General features: G+C 40.3%; 1 pseudogene; it reads right to left on the bottom strand.

Moving 5' to 3' along the window:
* Positions 1 to 13,943: 13,943 nt before the first annotated feature.
* On the bottom strand, positions 13,944 to 15,231 carry LOC102842991 (annotated as a pseudogene).
* Between the last annotated feature and the right edge of the window lie 5,791 nt (positions 15,232 to 21,022).

Below are 21,022 nucleotides of genomic sequence, written 5' to 3'. Positions count from 1 at the left end.
TCTTTAGTGTCTTCATAAAACTATTATCGGAAATGATCATTTGTTGTTTTGACTCATAGCAACCCTATACAGGGTTTCTGAAGAACAGCTGGTGACCTTGATGTGCAGTGTTTATCCTACAGCACCACACCTGGACTCTGAAATGACCATGTTAGCATATTCAATTGCATTGTGTTATTCATAAGGTCGCTATGGGTCGGTACTGACTTGATGGCACATAACAACAAGAATGTAAATTCATTGAGTTCAGGGATCCTGTATGGGCGACTTGGCTAGTTCACTACTATGCCCCTAGTACCTAACACATAGCAAGTGCTCAGTGAATGAATTGATATTCATTTTAATAATAAAAGGGTTTAAGTTGTTGTTAAGTGCCATCAAGATGGCTCTTTCTCATAACCTATTAGGGTCTCTGAGGAACCTCAGAAGGTTTGAATCACAAACCTTGCTGTCTAGTGCTTATCCTACATTCCCACATCAGGACTCCAATAAAAGGATAGAAGAAACATATTTATTCTCACCAAGATTTGTACTACAGAAATGTGTTAATGTAAAAGTTATGTCATGTTTCATAAATGTATATCATATATGCATGACTTGTATACATATATGATATATGTATGTTTCATATAAAAAGCTAAACAGTAGCTCTAAGTTTGAATTTGTTAAACTATAAAATTGATTTGCTATGAGATCAGGTAGAGATATTAAAAAAGTATTCTGTTTTATTATGATAGGATTATGAAACTTATTTTTCTTTCATTAACATTATGACATTTATAAGTTAGAAATGCTCCTAGCTACAAATAGCAGAATACCTGATTAGCAAGTGTTAAAGTTCTTCGTTTAAGGGCTTGCTTTGATTATCTATTGTTACATAACAAATCATCTGCTATTTTACGGCTTAAAACAAGGTTCATTTTGTTTACAGATTTGCAGTGCAGTTCAGCAGGAAAGTCCATCTTTCCCCACTTTGCTTCAGCTGATTGGGGGCTGCATTCATTGAAAGCTTGCTCACCCACTTGTCTGGTTGCTGGGCAGATTCAAACAACTGGAATCAGGGCTTCTTGGTTATCTATTTCTTTATGATTCCTCCATATGGTATTCTAGCATGGCAGATTTGAGGTACTTAGACTTATTACATGTTACCTAAGGACTCCCAAGGTGAAGAGAGAGAAAGAGATTGAGAAAAAGAAACAGTACCAGCTTACCCTCAAGCATCGCATTTTCTGTATTTTTTTTTTGTTATAAACAGCTCACTAAATATGACCCATAATTCAGGGAAGGAGTTTTAGATGTTTCTTTCTGATGAGAAGAGGGTCAATGAATTTGTGGGCATATTTTAAAATCATTGTAAGAAGTTTCTTTTGCTTGTATAATACAAAGTACAAAGATAGACACTCCAAGTCTATACCAATGATTCAACTGTGTTGTCAAAAACACAACAGCTCTTTGTAGCTTTCTTATGACCTTATGACGGCTGCTTCATCTCCAGGGATCATGTATGTATTCTATGCAGAACAAAAGCAGAATATCATTCCCATTCTTTCTCTCTCGCTCTTGCCCACACACACACAGCTCTCTTCCTGCCTGAAAAGGCAAGTTAAAAACTTCTTTTTAAACCAAACAAACCGCTTCCTCTTAGATCTGAGAAACTGAGGGCCTTTCTTTCTTTCCTTGGTTATAAAAGAAGACAAGGTCAAAAGCAATTGGGAATACAGATTGAGGTAGCTGATCAACAACATTTTTCAAGCAGCATAACTTCCCAGAAAAGACTCATTTTTGCTACAGATATTTTTTTTTTTTTAATGTTTTATTGTGAATTATGTGATAGTTTACATGGGAGAACATTAGTTTTTGCTACAGATATTTTAATATTTGGTGAACTAACTATGGATTTTTATGAGATATATGTAATTTGGATCTAGAGTGAGAGAGAAATAACCTGATATTCACAGATGCTAAAAATCCTGATAAAAGAAATACGAGGAAAAAAGGTTAGAGGGAGGAAAGAAGAGTGAAAAATCTTTGAAGAGAAAACTGCCAGGAATGGTTAGGGATGAAGTTGTTGTTGTTGTTGCTATGTGCTGTGGAGTCAGTTCCGACTCATAGCCACCCTGTACAGGGTTTCTGAGGCTATAAATCTTTACGGGAGCAGAAAGCCACATCTTTCTCCTGCGGAACAGCTGGTAGTTTCGAACTGCTGACCCATTGCCGTTAAACATTTTCTGACTCCTGGTGACTCCATTTATGCAGAGGAGAACTGTGCTTCCGCTTCACTGCATTCTCAAGATTGTGACCTCTCAGATGGAGACCACCAGACCTTAGTTCTGAGGCATACCTGGTTAGGTTTGAACAGTCTTTTAATTAGTAACAGAGAACTTAACCATTTGCATCACCTAGTTTGTTGTTATGTTGCTGTTGTAAGGCATCCTGGTGTGGTGCTGTGGGCGAATGCGCTGGACTGCAAAGTCAGTTTGAACCACAAGGTCAGCAGTTCAAAGTCACCAGTCACTCCTCAGAAACCCCATACAGGGTCTCAATGGGCTAGAACTGATTTGTTAGGTGCTATTGAGTTAGTTCCAGCCCACAGCAACTCTATGCACACAGAACACAACACCACCTCGTCCTACACCATTTGATCTGTTTTAGTTAAGCCCATTGCTGTGGCCACTGTGCTAACCCATCTAATTGGTGTGTGGGGGGGTGGGGGGCCTCCTTCCTTTTTTTTTTCTTTTCCCCCTGACCCTCCATTTTACTAAGCATGATGTCCTTCTCTAGGTACTAGTCCCTTCAGATAATATGTCCCAAATATGAGAGATGAAGACACATCATTCTGGTTTCTATGGAGCATTCTGACTGTACTTCTTCCAACAGAGATTTGTTTGTTCTTCTGGCAGCCCATGGTACTCTAAATATTCTTCTCCAAAGCCATAACTCAAAAGCATCAGTTCTTCTATGGTTTTTCTTATTCCTTGCCTGACTTTTACCTGCATATAAGGCAATTGAAAATACTATGACTTGGGTCAGGTTCACCTTAGTAATCAAACTGACATCTTTGCTCTTGAACACTGTAATTTGCTGAATGCAATATCTCATTTGACTTTTTGACTGCTGCTTCCATGAACATTGATTGTGGATCCAAGCAACTTGAAGTCTTCAACAACTTCCATCATTTCTCCATTTATCATACTATTTATTGATCTAGTTGTTAGTATTTCTGTTTTCTTTACATTGGAGGTGCACCCTATACTGAAGGCTGTAGTCTTTGAACTTCATTAGTATTTCAAGTCTTCTTTGCTTTCAAGCAAGGTGTGTCATCTGCATATTGCAGATTGTTAATAAGTTTGCCTCCAACTATGATGCCACACTCTTCTTCATATAATTCAGCTTCTCAGATTATTGGTTCAGCATACAGTATAAATAAGTATGGTGAAAGGCTATAACCCTGTCGTAAACCTTTCCTGATTTTAAACCATTCAGCATCCCCTTATTCTGTTAGAAATAACTCTTGGTCTATGTACAGGTTCCTCATGAGCACAATTAAGTGCTCTGGAATACCCATTTTCCACAGTTATCCATAGTTTGTTATGATCCACAAAGTTGAATGACTTTACATAGTTAATAAAGCACAAGTAAAATAAAGCTCAAGTAAAAATCTTTCTGATATTCTGTGTTTTCAGCCAAGATCCATCTGACGTCAGCAACAGTGTCCCTCCTAAGTTCTTTTGTGAATCTGGCATGGATTTCTTGCAAATCCCTGCCTATCTACTGCTAGAACCATTTTTAAACACTCTTCAGCAATGATATTACTAATATTGTCTGATTATTTTGGCCTTTCTGATGAGTCATCTTTCTTTGGAATGCGAACAAATATTGATCTCTTCCAATCAGTTAACCGGGTAGCTTTCTTCCAAATTTCTTAACGTAGGTGAGTGAGTGCCTCCAGTGCTACTTCAGTCTATTGAAACATTTCAATTTGTATTCCACCAATTCCTGGAACCTTGTTTTTCGCCAATGCCTTCAGTGCAACTTGGATTTCTTCCTTTAAAACCATCTGTTCTTCATCATATGGTACCTCTTGAAATGAATGAACATCTACCAGTTCTTTTTGGTACGAAGACTTCGTATATTCCTTCCATCTTCTTTTGATGTTTCCTGCATCATTCAAAATTTTGCCCATCATTGTTGTTGTTGTTTAGTGCTGTCAAGTCAGTTCTGGCTCATACCAACCCTGTATAGGGTTTCTGGAGAGGGCCTGGTGGGTTTGAACTGTCATCCTTTTGATTGACATTACACTGTAAATCTTACAATCCTACACCAGGACTCCAATTCTGCCCAAGGAAATTCCTTCAATATTTCAAGTCAAGGCTTGAATTTTTTTTTTTTTTTTCAGTTCTTTCAGCTTGAGAAATGCTGTGTGTTCTTCCTTTTTGGTTTTCAATTCCAGTTCTTTGTACAATTCATTAAAATATTTGTCCTTGTATTCTTGAGCTTCCCTTTGAATTTTGTTCAACTCCTTTAACTTCTCATTTCTTCCTTTTGTTTTAGCTTCGCTGAGCTCAAGAGCAAGTTTCAGAGTCTCTTCTGACATCCATTTAGTCTTTTCTTTCTTTCCTGTCTTTTTAATAATGTTTTACTTTCATCCTGTATGATGTCATCCCACAAAGCACCAAATCTGTTCTTTATTTTTTTTAATGCTTTATTGTGAATTATGTGATAGTTTACATGGGAGAACATTAGCTTTACATTCATCTCATCGTATATCATTTCATTGTCATGGTGACAATCCCCTCCTTGCATCATCAATCAACCAAAGGGTATACCCTGCAAGCCTGCTCCCCGGTCGTCAGCAAACAGTCCCTCTCTCTCTCTGGGTCTAAAGTGCCCAGCCGCTCCATCTCTCCACGTCATTGTGTCTGTCTCCATCTCTGGCCTCACTGCTTCTCTGGATAGGATCCTGCTTTCTGCTCTTCTCCCTTGATGATCCCAGGGACCTCTGCTCCCAGACTGCAAAGTTAATCACTCCCCTCCTTTTGCTACAAAACGTCTACCTTTACATTTATAACTCTCACAATCAGTCCTGATAACAATTATTCACTATTGTATCACAAGAGACCTATCCACATCGTCTTTCATCAGCCCCTCCCAGACAGATTGGATACTACTCAGTGGAGATTCTACCTTCCTCCACGCCCTCTGGATCTAGGCTCCCTCTTGAAAGCTTGTAAGCCAGTCACTTCTTGCCTTTGTAGTCCCCCCCTCCCCTTTTGGGTAGGCAATGTCCAAGTTGCCCATCCCTGTCTACTCTGTGTTTGGAGGGGGTGGGAATGATCCTCGTTGTAAAGATCTGTTCCCTCTTTGGAGCTACTGCATCTATAGGTGTACGTCAAATTCATCAAATTGTATCAGATTACTCTTTTTGCCTCTTCTTTCTTCTTCTAGTTGAGCTCTGATCATCCAGTCATTGAAGCCAGGTCAGGTGGGAATTATCTGCAAGTGTGGATGTTCTTATGCATATGCACTCTTCTTATCAGCTGGACACTTCAGTCTCCACTCTAGTCTTCTGTGGCTATGTCACTGACTCTGAGCCCAAGAGTTCCTAGGTCTTGCCACACTACTGGCTGACCAGGACTCCACCTGGGCAGGAGTCTATTGAATGTTGTAGGGCTTAGCTTGCAGCTTCATTGCTGTTTTTCCCTCACTTACCTTATCGATGATGAATGTGGTCACCAATCAGAGTGTGTATTCCCATTGAGTCTTAGCCAAATCTATTCTTGAGATGGTGCCTAAATTCAGGTAAAATGTGCTTATTCAACATCATATTTTGTCTCTCATGGAATTATTTTAATTTTCTTTGGCTTCAGCCTGAACTTACATATGAGCAACTGAAGGTCTGTTCCACCATCTGCCCCTGACCTTGTTTAGGCTAATGTTAGTGAGCTTCTCCATCATGTCTTCCGCAGATATAGTCAGTTTGATTGCTGCGTATTCTATTTGGTGAGGTCCATATACATAGTCAAGTTTTATGTTGTTGAAAAATTATTTGCAATGAATAAGTCATGTGATCTCCAGCATTGTTTCTATGACCAAGGCCATATTTTCCACCACCCATTTGTCAGTTTGTTGTACTGTAGTGGCTGGCATGCTGCTGTGATTCTAGAAGCTATGCCACCAGTGTTTAAAATACCAGGAGGATCACCCATGGTAGACACATTTCAACTGAGCTCCCAGACTAAGACAGACTAGAAAGAAGGAGAGTCAGACTATTTCCAAATATTTGTTGCTGTTTTTATTGTTATATGCCGTCGAGTTGGCTTTGACTCATAGTGACCCTGTAGAGGCTTTCCAAGGAGTGGCAGGTGAGTTTAAATTGTCAATTCAAACAACCTTGTGGTCTAGTGCTTATCCTACAGCACCACACCTGGACCCCATTCCAAATACTCAGTCACTGGCAACCTTATGAATAGCAGTGGAAAACTGTCAGCACCCAAATATTAAATATTGTAACATAATGAAGAGCACCCGAATATTGTGAGACATAATGCCAGAAAATGAGCCCATCAGGTTGTAAGGCACTCAAAATATGACTGGGAAAGAGCTCCCTCCTCTAAATAGAGTTGACTGTGATGACACAATTGGAATAAAGCTTTGGGGACTTTCACTTGTTGATAAGGCACAACTCAAAATAAGAAATAACTGCAAACCTCCATTAATAATCAGAACATGGAATATATGAAGATGAATCTTGGAAAACTGGAAATTGTCAAAAGTGAAATGGAACACATAAATGTTGATATCCTAGGCATTGTTGTTGTTAAGTGCCGTCGAGTGAGTTCCGACTCATAGCCACCCTGGATAGGGAGGGTTAGCATGGAAGCAGCTGATGAGCTTGAACCACCGAGCTTGAAGTTCAAATCAACCTTGCAGTCCAGCACACTACTCACAATGCCACACCAGGACTCCATCCTAGGCATTACCAAGCTGAAATGGCCATTGTGAATCTGATAATCACATGGTTTGCTATGCTGAGAGTGACAATTGAGGAGAAATGGCATCGCATCCATCATAAAAAACAACATTTCAAGGTCTATTTTGAAGAATAATGTGATAGGATAATATCTTTGCCTGTGATAGGATAATATATAAACGCCTATAAGGAAGACCAGTTAATACAACTACTATTCAAATTCACGAACCAACCTCTAAAGCCAGTCATGATGAAATTGAAAAACTCTACCAATTTCTTCAATCTGAAATCAATCAAATATGCAATCAAGATTTATTGTTAGTTACTGGTGTTTAGAATGCAAAGGTTGGAAACAAAAAAGAAGCATCAATAGTTGGGAAAATATGGCCTTGATGATACTAAAGATCACATGATAGAATTTTCAAGACCAATGACTTCTTCATTGCAAATACCATTTTTAAATAATGTGAAAGATGACTATACATATGGACCTCCCCACATGGAATACACAGTCACTGCATCTGTGGAAAAAGACCCTGGAAGAGCTCCAAATCATCAGTCAAAACACAATCAGGGGCAGACTGTGGATCAGACCATCAATTGTTCAAATGCCAGTTTAGGCTGAAGCTGAAGAAAATGAAAACAAGTCCTCAAAAGCCAAAATATGACCTTGAACATATCCCACCTGAATTTAGAGATTCCCTTCAAGAACAACAGATTTGATAAAGCAGACACTAATGAAAAGAACATCATACAGAGGCAAAGCAAAAAATCATTAAGAAGACCAGAAAAAAGGAAAAGACCAAAATGGATGTCAGAAGAGACCCTGAACTTTGCTCTCCAGTGTAAATCTCTACATTGATGAAGATCAAAGAGCACATAAAGCCAATGAAAGAAATGCAGAGTTAAAGCACTGAACAGAAAATTTCAAAGGGCAGCTCGAGAAGACAAAGCCAAATATTATAATGAAATGTGCAAAGACCTGGAGCTAGAAAACAAAACAGGAGAACATGCTCACCATTTCTCAAGATAAAAGAACTGATGAAAAAATGCAAGCCTAGATTTGAAATATGGAAATATTCTATGGGCAAAATATTGGATGCAGAAAGCATCAATAGAAGATGGAAGGAATGCACAGAGACACTGTACCAAAAAGAAAAGGGTGGTGTTCAATCATTTTGAGAGGTAGCATATGATCAAAAGCCAATAATACTGAAGGCAGAAGTTGAAGCTTCACTGAAGGCACTGGCAAAGGACAAGTCTCCAGGAATTGATGGGATACGAATTGAAATCTTTCAACAAATTGAGGCAGCACTGGAGGTACTCATCTATGCCAACAAATATGGCAAATTGATTGGAAGAGATCCATATTGGTGTCCATTCTCAAGAGAGAGGACCCAACGGAAAGTGGAAATCATCAGACTGTATCACTAAAATGCATATAAGTAACATTTTGCTAGAGACACTTCAACAACAGCTGCAGCTGTACACTGCCAGGGAGCTGCCAGAGGTTCAGGCTAGATTCAGATGGGGACATGGAACAAGGGATATCATTGCTGATGTCAGATGGATCTTGGCTGAAAGCAAAGAATACCAGAAATATGTTTACCTGTGCTTTATTGACTATACAAATGCTTTCAATTGTGTGGATCATGATGAGCTATAGACAGTATTACAGAGAATGAGTATTTAAGAATCCTTAATTGTTCTCTGAAGGGATTGGATATAGAACAAGAGGCAATCATTCGAACAGAACAAGGGGACAATGAGTGGTTTAAAATTAGGAAAGATGTGTCCAGGGTTGTATTCTTTCACCATAGTTAATCGATACACTGAACAAATAAACTGATAAGCTGGGGTTATGAAGAAAAATGTGGCATCAGGATTGGAGGAAGACTCATTAACAACCTGTATGATATACAGATGATAAAACCTTGCTTGCTGAAAGCCAAGAGGACTTAAAATACTTATTGAGGAAGATCAAAGACCACCTAAATGTAAAGAAAACAAAAATCCTCACAACTGTAGAAATAAAAAACATCAAGATAAATGGGGAAAAGATTGAAGTTGTCAAAGACTTCATTTTGTTCCGATCAACTATCAACCCTCATGGAAGCAGCAGTTAAGAAATAAAAGGACATATTGCATTGGGCAAAGCTGATGCACAAGACCCCTTAAAAGTGTTCAAAAGCAAAGATGTCAGTTTAAGGACTAAAATGTACCTGCCCCAAACCACAGTATTTTCAATAGCCTCATATGCATGTGAAAGTTGAACAATGAATAAAGCAGATCATAGAAGAATGGATGCATTTGAGCTATGGTGTTGCAGAAGAAGAATAAAAGTACCATGGACTGTCAGAAAAACAAACCAGTCTCTGTTGGAAGAAGCACAGACAGAATGCTCCTTAAAAGTCAGGATGGCCAGACTTTATTTCTCATACTTCAGACATATTTCCAGGAGAGAACGATCCTTGGAGAAGGACATCATGGTTGGTAAATTGGAGTGTTGGAGTCCTTGTGTGGTGCTGCAGGTTAATGCGCTGGACAGCAAGGTTGGTTTGAACCACAAGGTTGGTGGTTTAAGCTCACCAGCCGCTCCTTTAAAACGCTATACAGGGTCGCTATAAGTCAGAATTGACTAGATGACACTTAACAACAACAACAAAGTGGAGGGTTAGCAAAAAAGAAGAAGACCCCCAATGAGATGGATTAGTACAACGGCAGCAGCAATGGGCTGAAGCATGTTAGATACTGTGAGACTGGTGTATAAGATGCCTTTGAGTTGGTACCGACTCAATGGCACCTAACCACAGCAGATCCTTCCTCTTTGTTTCCAACTTTCTCATTCAATGACCAGCAATTTTCAATTCATCTTGATTTCATGTTTGGTCAATGTTAGACTGAGGAAGATGTAGAATTTGTTAATTTATAATTATAAAATTATAAATAAATTTGAATAATAGTAGCATTAACTAGTCTTTCATCACAGTCAGCATTTACTTCAAGACAAATCTTGTAATGTTCTTTTTGACAATGAATGTGACATCATTCCACTTCAATCTGTTAGTCCAGGCATACTAAACCATATGATTACCAGATTCAAAATGGCCAATACTAGTCCATTTAGCTCACTACCGCCTAGAATGGAGTCCTAGTGTGACGCTGTAGGGTAAGCACTGGATTGGTAATCATAAGGTTGGCTGTTCCTAAGAAACTCTAAGCAAGATCGCTATAAGTCAGAATGACAACTTCTAATCTTCCTAGATTCATACAATAAGCACTGTACTGAGAATCATAAGCTTCCCAGTTTGAGCCCACCAGCCACTCTGTGGGAGAAAGATGAGGCTTCTTGCTCCTGCAAAGATTTTTAAAAGCCTTGGAAACCCTGTAGGAGGTCGTTATGGATTGGAACTGACTTGACAGTATTTAACAACAGCAACAAATATTATGTACATTACACATTCTGACTATTAATGGATGTTTGCAGTTTTTTTGTGTGTTTTTTTCTCATTTTGAATTGTACCACATTAGTAAATGAAGGTCCAGCATGCTTAACATCATTCTTGTCATTAAGGTCAACTCTACTTTGAAGACAACTCTTCCGCAGTTGTATTTTGAGTGCCTTCTATCTTCAAGTACTGTATGTGACAATGTTCCACAGCTATTCACAGAGTTTTCAGAAGCTAACTGGAAGCTCTGCTGAAAACCTGTCTACTATGAGTGGCTCTACTGATATTTAAAATACCAGTGACATAGCTTCTAACATCGCAACAACACACAAGCCACCACAGTACAACAAACAAATGATGGAGAGATTCTATGGAATCTTCCACAGCAACTTGCCTAGGAAGTATGGCTAGAGATCTGGTATTTCTCAAGTTTCTCAAACCAAAGGTAAGCTGGTTTCTGTTTCACTTTCCTAGTATGGCATGACAGACAACTCTCCCATATTGTGTTCCTTCATCATTTCCATCATTCTGCCTTATCTCACACCATTACAAAATTGATTTGGTCTATTGTTTGTTTGTTTTTGCCAAAATCAGAAAAGCTCCCTTGTCAGACTAAAAGATTGATAATCCCACATGAATCTTGCAATTTTTGAGATTTCTCTTCCAGCAAAAGTTCTAAAAAAGAACATGCTTAAGCTCCATATGGTTATTTACCACCCCTCTGTTTGGCTTTCAGCAGCTGTAGGAGCACACTCATGTAAAAGAAAAAAATCTTCCTACTAAATTAATTTCTTTAACATTTCATTGTTTTTCTGTCCAAGTCAGAGCTGAATTAGCAATTGCTTGGCAGCCAATTAAAATTCATACTGAGCTATTCTCTGACCCTTGGGTCAGAAACAAATTTCCTATAAACCTTAGGAGAGTACCTCTCCTGGGTTTCTTTGAGGTGAGAAAAATTCATATCCTGCTCTCTAGTTCTCATCCCTTGTATGGGGTGATGACCAACCGTTTTCCTGAGGCATTGTTTGCAAAACCTAGAGATAACTCTTAATTCCCTACTTGGCCATTTCTCTAAGATGTGGATAGAAGGGCTGTGACTACAGCTGCCAGTAAGTGATTCTCTGCTGCAATAGTGTGTAAGTTGAGGATCAAGAAGAGACATGAAGATATGTGTAGAGGAACGATTTTCTGTTTCCCACTGTTCTGAATGCTCTGAGATTTGAGCATTCTACAGAGTTGTAAAGAGAATGGAACAGGACACCAGTGCCAGGTGTTTGGCAGGTGAGAAAAACACTTAGGTGACATGAGTTTTCTTTTCTCTGAATCAGTGAGTGACACAGTTGTGGGGTTTAGAATCTCTGTGAATCTGCATGGATGAACAAAATCAATTTCACAATGTTTAGAACACTCCATTCCAACAGAATTACAAAACTTTCAAAATTCCTTATCCTTGACAAATCCTTTTAATTTTTTTTTTTTTTTAAATAATGGTCATTCCATGAAGAGAGAGTGAGAGAAAAAAAAAAAAATCTTTGACCTTAACTCTTTAAAACAATTGAATACATGCAAAACATCTTTTCATGTCTCTGTAGTCCTGGTGTGGTGCTGCAGGATAATGCACTGGACCACAGGGCAGTTTGAACTGCAAAGCCAGCTGATCAGACTCACCAGCCGCTCCTCAGAAACCCTATAACAGAGGTTGCTAAGGGTCGGAACTGACTCGACAGCACTTAACAACAACATAGTTAAATAGCAGTAACATTTTCCCAAAAAGGAACATCTGTGAAAATAATATGTCATTTTGGATACCGTTTTGTCAAAGGGGATCAGAAAAATAAAAAAGATTTGTATAAAAAGAAATGCAAATATAGCTAGCTAGTTAGCCACGAGGGTAAAGAGAAGGGAGACTTGCATTAACCTGATATTCACAGCTGCTAAAAACCTGACAAAGAACTATGAATTTTAACTAGCTGCCAAGCAATTGGTTATTCATGCGTGACACAAAAAAAACAAGAGGAACTTTAATTTTCTCCTTGTCAGTTTTAAACAGAGCGACTGTCAGTTCAGCAAGTGAAGCACTAAACATATTTCAGAAGGGCACCACCTTACCAACACCCAGTCTCAATATGACGTCCAGCCTAAGCCTGCTGGACCATCAGCCTTCCATCACATTCCCACCAGTCCTGTCCTTGTTATGGGCCATTTCATTTTCGGGGTGACACCATGCTCTCTGGGCCCTGCTGTCACCATGCATTTCCAGTAAGATTTTAAATGACATCAGTTCTTTAACTATCTGGCACCATCCATGGGAGTCTTTGGTCACATGTGATTTTTCCAGTCACTGGTCTGGTGTTCATTCAGTTCAAGTCAATTTAACAAAAAATATTGAGCGTATTCTAGGTTCTGGGGCACAGTGTCGTGAATCATGTTTTCAAATAGGATTTAAAGTGCAAACAGGTAGCAGGCATAGAAACACCAGAAAACCCTTGGGAGTTTACAAAATAGAATACATACAAATTCATCAACAGATTGAGTGTCACCTATGTACTAGCCTTTGTTCTAGGGGCTGGGGACACTTCAGTGAACAAGAAAGAGAGGGACCCTGCTCTCAAAGAGCTTTTATTTTAATATAGTCTAATAAATTATATTCTAATATATTCTAAATTATCTTATATTCTAATATATTCTAATAGGGTTATATTCTAATAGGGTTGGTGTTAGTTACCACTGAATTGGCCCCAACTCATGACGAACTGCTCCATATGGCTTTTTTTTTAGGCACCACAATTTTATTAACCCACCTTCCTGCTCTCCTTTAACATATTATAAACCAAGTAATTTTTTGACCCAGGATTGTGGTAGGAACGAGCATGTTACATAGTGGGGCAGACTGTCCCTGCGCTTTCATGTTTTTCTGGCCCCTTTCAACCTCTGGTTGTCACTTGTCTTGCTCTCTTGTGGCTGTCCTTAACAAGTCTATTCTAACCCCTGTAAAATAGGGACAAGTACCAACACCTCATTGTTCCAAAGTTTAAGAGAATGCCCAACACTAAGCCAGCCTCTTAGGAGCATTCAGACTCTTCTAGCTCCACCGTGCCCTGTGAGTGCTTCTTCTCATCTGTCATGGACTGAGGACCAGCAAGCCTATAAACCAAGCACACTGGTAAAGTCGCCAAGACCAGGTGAGGATCTAGATGTAAAGTGCATGAGCTTTGACCACTGCCACCACCTTCCAGCCTAAAGACTGAGTGAGCAGTTCTAAGACCCCTGAGCTCATGGTTCCCTGTGGGGGTCTCCCTCATACCTCCATCATGAACAGGGCTTTGGAAGAGAGGGGTTTCTCAATGCCCCTTGCCATACCTGTAACAGTATAAAGGACATAGCAGGGCCCAGGGAATCAACTAAAGTGGAAAGAGGAATGACAAACCCATCTCAAAGTTAGTGCCCTTTGTTCTGTTCTTGGGAGGGAGAATTGGGGCCTGGGCAGGGATTCCAGTTGGAAGGCAAGAAGCAGGCCAAGCTTTTCAATATCGGTAGTGATCAGGCTTGAAGGGGCCATCCGAGGGCAGGCCCAGGTACTGAGCCTGCTTCCCAGTTAGCTTGGTCAGTTTCACATTCAGCTTGCCCAGGTGGGCTTCAGCCACTGCCTCATCCAGCTTCTTGGGCAAGAAGTGGACTCCAACGGGATACTTGTCTGGGTGTGTCCACAGTTCAATCTGTGCCAGCACCTGGTTGGTGAAGGAGTTGCTCATCACAAAGCTGGCCCATGGCACAGCCCAGGTTGACCAACTGCCCTTCGGCCAGCAGGATGATGCGGTGCCCGTTCTTCAACCGGTATTGGTCCACCTGGGGCTTTATATTCACTTTCTCCACAGGATTCTCATCAAGCCACTTGATATCAATCTCCACATCAAAGAGTCCAGTATTACACAGGATGGCATCATCCTTCATCTTCTCAAAGTGCTTGCCAAGGATGATATCTACACAGCCTGTGGTTGTGACGAAGATGTTGCCCTCCTGACAGGCCTCATCATCCATGGTAGTCACTTCATAGCCCTCCATGGCAGCCTGTAATGCATTGATGGGGTCAATCTCAGTGATGATGACACGAGCCCTGAAACCTCTCAGGGCCTGGGCACAGCCCTTGCCCATGTCCCCATAGCCTGCCACAACTGTCACCTTTCCTGCAATCATCACATCTGTGGCTCGCTTGATGCAATCTATGAGGGACTCCCGGCAGCCATACAGGTTGTCAAACTTGCTCTTGGTCACAGAATCATTGACATTGATGGCAGGCACCTTCAGAATCCCATTGGCCTTCATCTTGTATAGGTTATGAACCCCAGTTGTAGTCTCCTCAGAAATGCCTTGGATGCCCGACAGGAGCTGTGGGTACAATAAGGTTGGTGAGGTCACCACTGTCATCCAAAATCATGTTGAGGGGTCCGTCCTTAAAGCACAGGGTTTGTTCAATGCACCACAGGTACTCCTCATTTGTTTCACCCTTCCAAGCGTACACTGGAATGGCAGCCTTGGCAATGGCAGCTGCTACATGGTCCTGAGTGGAGAAGATGTTGCAGCTGGACCACTGCACCTCAGCACCAAGAGCGATGAGGGTCTCATAAGGAGAGTTGTCTCCACAGTCATGTGCAGGCATCCAGCAATGGGGGCACCCTTCAAAGGCTTGGAGGCTGAGTACATCTCCCACATGCGCATCAGGCCTGGCATCTCATTCTCTGCGATGTCCGGGGCCTTGTGTCCCCAAGAGGCCAAACTGATGTCAGCAACTTTGTAGGGCAGTTTGTCTGACATGCTGGCGATGTTTCGGTATGGAGAGACAGGGCGAAGGGGGCCGGGCCTGGAGCTGGGGAGAAGAACTAGGCGGGCGGCGCTGGGCAAGGCTCCATATGGCTTTTGTGGCTATAATCTTAACAGATCTTAACTGGTAATCGTAATTATTATCTTAATGGTGTGGCTCTATAGGATAGGCACTGGACCACAAGATCAGTTTGAACTGCAAGTCGATGGTTCAAACCCACCAGCCGTTCCTTGGAAAACTTATACAGGGTCACTATGAGTCGACCATACTTAACAAGAACTACAATCTTAACAGAAGCAGATCACCAGACTTTTGCTTCTGCAGAACCACTGGGTGGGTTTAAACTATCAACCTTTAAGTTAGCAGCTGATCACACACCACTTGCACCACCTGGGCTCCTACATGCTAGTAGGAAGACATGAACAATAACAAGCAATCAAACAAATAAATAAAGTGAATTCAGATCCTGCTGCCTGCTAATAGGTGGGACAAATGAATAAGCGCTCAGTTGCTAATGGAAAGGTTGGAAGTTCAAATCCACCCAGAGGCATCTCAGAGAAAAAAAGCCTGGAGCTCTTCTTCCAAATACTCAACCATTAAAAGCCCTACGGATCACAGTTCTACTCTAATACACATGGGGTGTTACAAGTCAGAATTGGCCCAATGGCAACCAGGTTGGTTTGTTTATTTTAATGATATAATGGGTTGTGAGGAAAATGTATGGAACTACTTGAGAAAAAAGGGGTCAGAGAGGACCATTCCTAGTTAGTCCCCTACCTACACTGCCCTCATTCTCCAGAAAGAAAACTGCAGATGGGGACTTTGCTCACACACAATAGCTCCCTGTGGGCACCAGTCAGCTCCTCATCCTGCCTCCCAGCTGCCTCTTCCACTGCTCTACTCCCCACACTAAACCAAAACAGGGGAGCCTTTGGTGGGAGCAATCAAGCCCTAAATCACTATTTATATATCTTGGAGTAAACGTAACACTGAGAAAAAGTTCTGGAATGACTGCCCTGGGGATGAAAGCCCATCTGGAAACATGAATAATGTGAAATTTATTCCCCGATGGCTTCCCTGCAAGACCAATTACAATATCATCCTTTCCGAGAATTTCTGCCAATTTTTATAGGGTCACCAGAAAGTTATATCTTAAGTGAAAACTGCACAGACTTATATATATATGGTGGGGTGAGGTATGTATGTGGAAGTAAACCACAGGAAACTGATACTCCACAGATGAAAATGTGTATCAATTTGGCTCTTTACTTCAGGAAATGGGATGGATTTATCCATCCATCCACAGATATCTACTGGGTGACTACTGTGTACCAGGCACATTTGTAGGCACTGGGGAGAAGGCAGTGAGCAACACTAACATTGTTCTTGTGTAACTTATATTTTGGTGATACTGAAGCATCAGCCATAAAGGACTTACCAAAAAAGGTGCCAAACATCAATATGTGACTTATAGTTCTATTTGTGATAAAGACTCACTGAGCAGTGTAAAGAAACTACCTGAGTTTCTTGCTTCATTACAGTGGTGAGCAAAATAGGTGTGCTGCCCTATTCTTGAGACTGTGGTATGGAATCATAGTCACTGTTTGAAAATTTCTGGAATAATAAGATAAGATTTGGCATTTATGTGCTCCCTCATACTTCTCTCTTTAAGCTATACAGTTCAATGGAGAGGTATTTGGCAACAATCCTTTTTCTGAAGCAATCACCTGACAATGTGAGTGGGAACATACGCCAGCCATGCTCTAACTCAACTGGAGCTGTTTGATTAGGTGCTGAACACAAATTACCATAAAATTGCAGAACGGCTGTAATTCACTACATTGCGGCTAGAAATGATCTGCCTCTAAGGAAAATGTCAATGAAAGGCCATCTTCCTTAGTGTCCGAAGTTCTTAAACTTTAATGCTGAAAGAATCACTGGAAAGACTGTAACAGAGAGGTCCCAATTCTTCCCAGAAACTTAGGACTGTGAAGGCCTGAGAAAGGATCCAGGTATCTGTATGTTACCACCTTCCACTGATTCTGCTGCAGGTGATACCACACATGGAGAACCACCATGCTATGACAATCATTAATCTATAGTACACACTTCCATCTCCTCTCCTTTAAGTGCAATAGCATCTTGTCTTGGGTCTCTTCCTTGGAAGGGAAGTTGATTGGTATAGTTGCCTTTATTGACTGTTGTTTTATTTCTTCCTTTTAAATATTATACTATGTTATTGTGTTTTGGGTGAAAGTTTACACAGCAAGTTAGGTTAATATTTAATAACTTATCTCTCTCTATATATTGCTCATTGACATTGGTTACATTTTTCACAATGTGTTAGTATTCGCATTATTTCTTTCCTGGTTGTTCCATTTCCATTAATCTAGCTTGCTGTCACCCCTCCCCACTTCCCTTCTCATTTTTGCTTTTGGGTAAATGTTGACTATATTGTCTCATATAGATAATTTTTTTCAAAAGGAGCAGAGTACTCACAGGTGATATGAGCACTGTTTATTTTATGAGTCAATTTGTTATTTAGCTGAAAGGTGATCTATGGGTGTGGTTTCAGTACAAAGTTTAAAGGATCCCTCAGTGTTGCTGTCTCTGGAATGTTTGTTTCTTTCAGTCATGCTTTCAGCAAATATTGTTTAGCAACTTCAATTGGCAAGGTACAGTCTACCCACTAGAGGGAGAAGGTAACGATGAATAAGCGTCAGCTTCTGTTTCCCCCTTACCCCCTGCAGCATAAGAAGATCTTTATGGACGAAGGAATGGAATTAACTGGACTGAGCTTGCCTGGCACTGAACTGTGTGCTAGGTACACTCTCAAACATCCTCTCATTTAGTTTTCACAAGTTTTACGTCTCATCTACTGCACGTTTTTCTTTTCAGAGAAAACTTGCTAAAATACCCTATATCGAACTCTACAGGTTAAAAACTGGAATTCTGTCATTCCTCCCAATGTGTCATTCCTTCCCAGAGTCTTCCCCAACTCAGTTAAGAGCAATTCCATTCTTCCAGTTGATCAAGCCAAAAATGGAATCAACTTACTTTTACTACATTACATAGCTGATCCATCACAAGTTGAATTTCCGGTCAGTGCACCTTATGCAAAACTATCATGAATCTGTAGGTGGAGGCTTGCATGTTACTATGAAGCTGAACAGGTTTCAGTGAAACTTCCAGACTAAGACAGACAAGGAAGCAAGGTCCAGTAATCTACTTCTGAAAACAAAACAAAAAAAACGGGCAATGAAAGCCCAATGAATCATAATAGTCTGATCTCATTGTGCAGTCTGGGTTGACTCAAGAGCCACTAACAACAACAATAACTTTTCCCTAACAACAACAACTTAACTATAAGTGCCATAAGATCCAGGACTTCTGTCTGTTGTATCACAGTCATATCTTGTCCACCAAGAAGCATGCCTGGCACATATGCTTAATAAATATTTATGAGTAAGTGGCATCGTGATGCAAGAGTCTGCATTTTTTATAGATTTGGAGACTGACCCTTAGATTTAGTAAGTTTTACATAGTCCTTTGTAGCCATATCAGGCTTAAAATTCAGGCCTTTGGGTCTCTGAAGTCTGTGTTCTCATAGTATATTATCTATATAGCCACACAAGCATTAGATTAAGGTATTAAAAGGATGGGAGAAGATCAGCATGAGAGTTCCTTCTGTGAAAGAGTTCTTGCACTCCCTTTTCTGTCTCTTTTACTTAGCTGCCTTGAGTCGTATCTTGGGTGTTCCTTCTCTGGAGAGCCTGCTTCGAATTCCCACATCTGTGAGTCTTATCTTTTCTTGTCATATCACTTCCTGAATGACATGGCATGCCTATTTATCCATGCATAGGCACGGACCATTTCTACCTTGTTCACTATTGTACCCCATGATCTGTTTTTTATTAGGTGGTAAATAACAGAAGATTGGCTTAATGAATAAGATGAGGGAAGATTTAGACAGAGGACATGAATTGAACAGGCATCAGATAAGAGCCAATAGAGTTGTGCACCTGGGGCAGAGTCATCAATGTGGTAATAATATAGTATGTATCTAGAAAGGCAGGTGCAGAAAAAAATAGTTATAAACGCAAAAGTCTCCAGGTAAAATATTGGTGTTTACTAAGCTATGAAAACTCTTGAATAATGTTGAGCAGAATGGCACAACATGGTTCTTTCAGAAGATTAACTTGATACTGGTGATGAATTGAAAGGAGAATTAATCAGGGGTGGAGGGAAGCAGACAGTCAAACCACAAAAGTAAGAAAGAAAATTCCAATTCCAGCAATAAGATTGGAGTGGAGTAAAGAGATGTGAGAAAAATTTTGAGAAAAGATTTAGCAGGACTTAACAACATTGACAACAAGTGAATAGTAGTATGTTGAAGACAAAGGATATGAGTTTGGAGATGGCTCCAGACTTTCATTCAGGGTGGCTGGAAGAACGTTGTTGCTGTTATGTGCCATGGAGTTGGTTCCAACGCACAGCGACCCTGTACAGGGTTTCTGAGGCTGTAAATCTTTACGGGAGCAGAAAGCCTCATCTTTCTCCCGCGAAACGGCTGGTAGTTTCGAACTGCTGACCTTGTGGTTCACAGTCCAATTCGTAACCACTCTGCTATCAGAGCTCCTTGGCTGGAAGAATAATAGTGCCTTTAATGAGGAAAAAAGAGAAATTGGAAAGAGGACACAATTGGGTGGTAAGAGAATGAGTCTGGGGTTTCAGACTCATTAAATATGGGACATTCTAGTGGGAATGAGTTCAACAGGAAATTCATTATTAGAATTCAGGAGACATGTCTGCACAAAGCCTTTATAACAGTGAGTGAATTAATGCTTAGTTCTCTAAGGCTGATGTGGACATTGAAAATTTTGAACAGTGTTTAAAGCTTTGCTTAATTTTCTGAAAATATTTAGTGATCTTTTAATAGGGGTCCCAGAGTGGTGGAACTGGCTAATGCACACTGTAGCGAACTGAGAGGTTGGTAATTTAAGACTACCCAAAATGCCTCAGAAAACAGGCCTGATGATCTACCTCTGAACAATCAGCCATTTACAATTCTATGGGGCACAGTTCTATTCTGACACACATGGGATTGCCATGAGTTAGAAACTACTTGATGGTAACTGGTTTAGTATTTCTTGTTGTTCATTTGTTTATTTGTTTCTTATTTAATGGGCAAAACTCCTAATAGGTTAGCATATACTACTGCACACCTTTTAACTTTGGGGCTACAAATCTTTAGGCATTTGGTTCGGGTAGGTATGGGCCCTGAAGACATCCAGGAAACTGGTGCAGAAAGATACCCAAAATGAGATTGAGAAAATCTGTTTGAGTATTGAGGCAAACACCGTGTTGGTAGTCTTGCTGGTTGGGGTAAATCACTGGAACACAGGCTGTGCACAAGATTCCATTATCTGAAGACTCAAAGGAAGTGGCTCTGTACAGTCCAGGAACTTACTAGGCTGAACTTGTTTATGTTTTCCCCTCTACTAAAAATAGATATAACCCACACCAAACCCACTACCATCAAGCTGATTTGGACTCATAGTGAAAATTAGATCTACAGGGACTTTAATTCTGAAATGTTGGGTTTTTAAATATCTAGCAAAGTGTTACTATTTATTCAATCTGGGTGGTGGACATCTTAATATTTATTATACCATTTTCTACACTTTTGTATATGTTTGAAATACAGTATTTCATCATTTAAAAACAAACAAAACAAAAAAGCTTTCAAAGAGATGTGCAAGACTGAGCAGAAAGCAGATTCTG

Source organism: Chrysochloris asiatica, unplaced genomic scaffold, assembly GCF_000296735.1.
Source record: "Chrysochloris asiatica unplaced genomic scaffold, ChrAsi1.0 scaffold00066, whole genome shotgun sequence".
Lineage (NCBI taxonomy): Eukaryota > Metazoa > Chordata > Mammalia > Afrosoricida > Chrysochloridae > Chrysochloris > Chrysochloris asiatica.
Note: the sequence above shows the minus strand (reverse complement) of the source record. Positions and strands in the feature narration are given on the sequence as shown.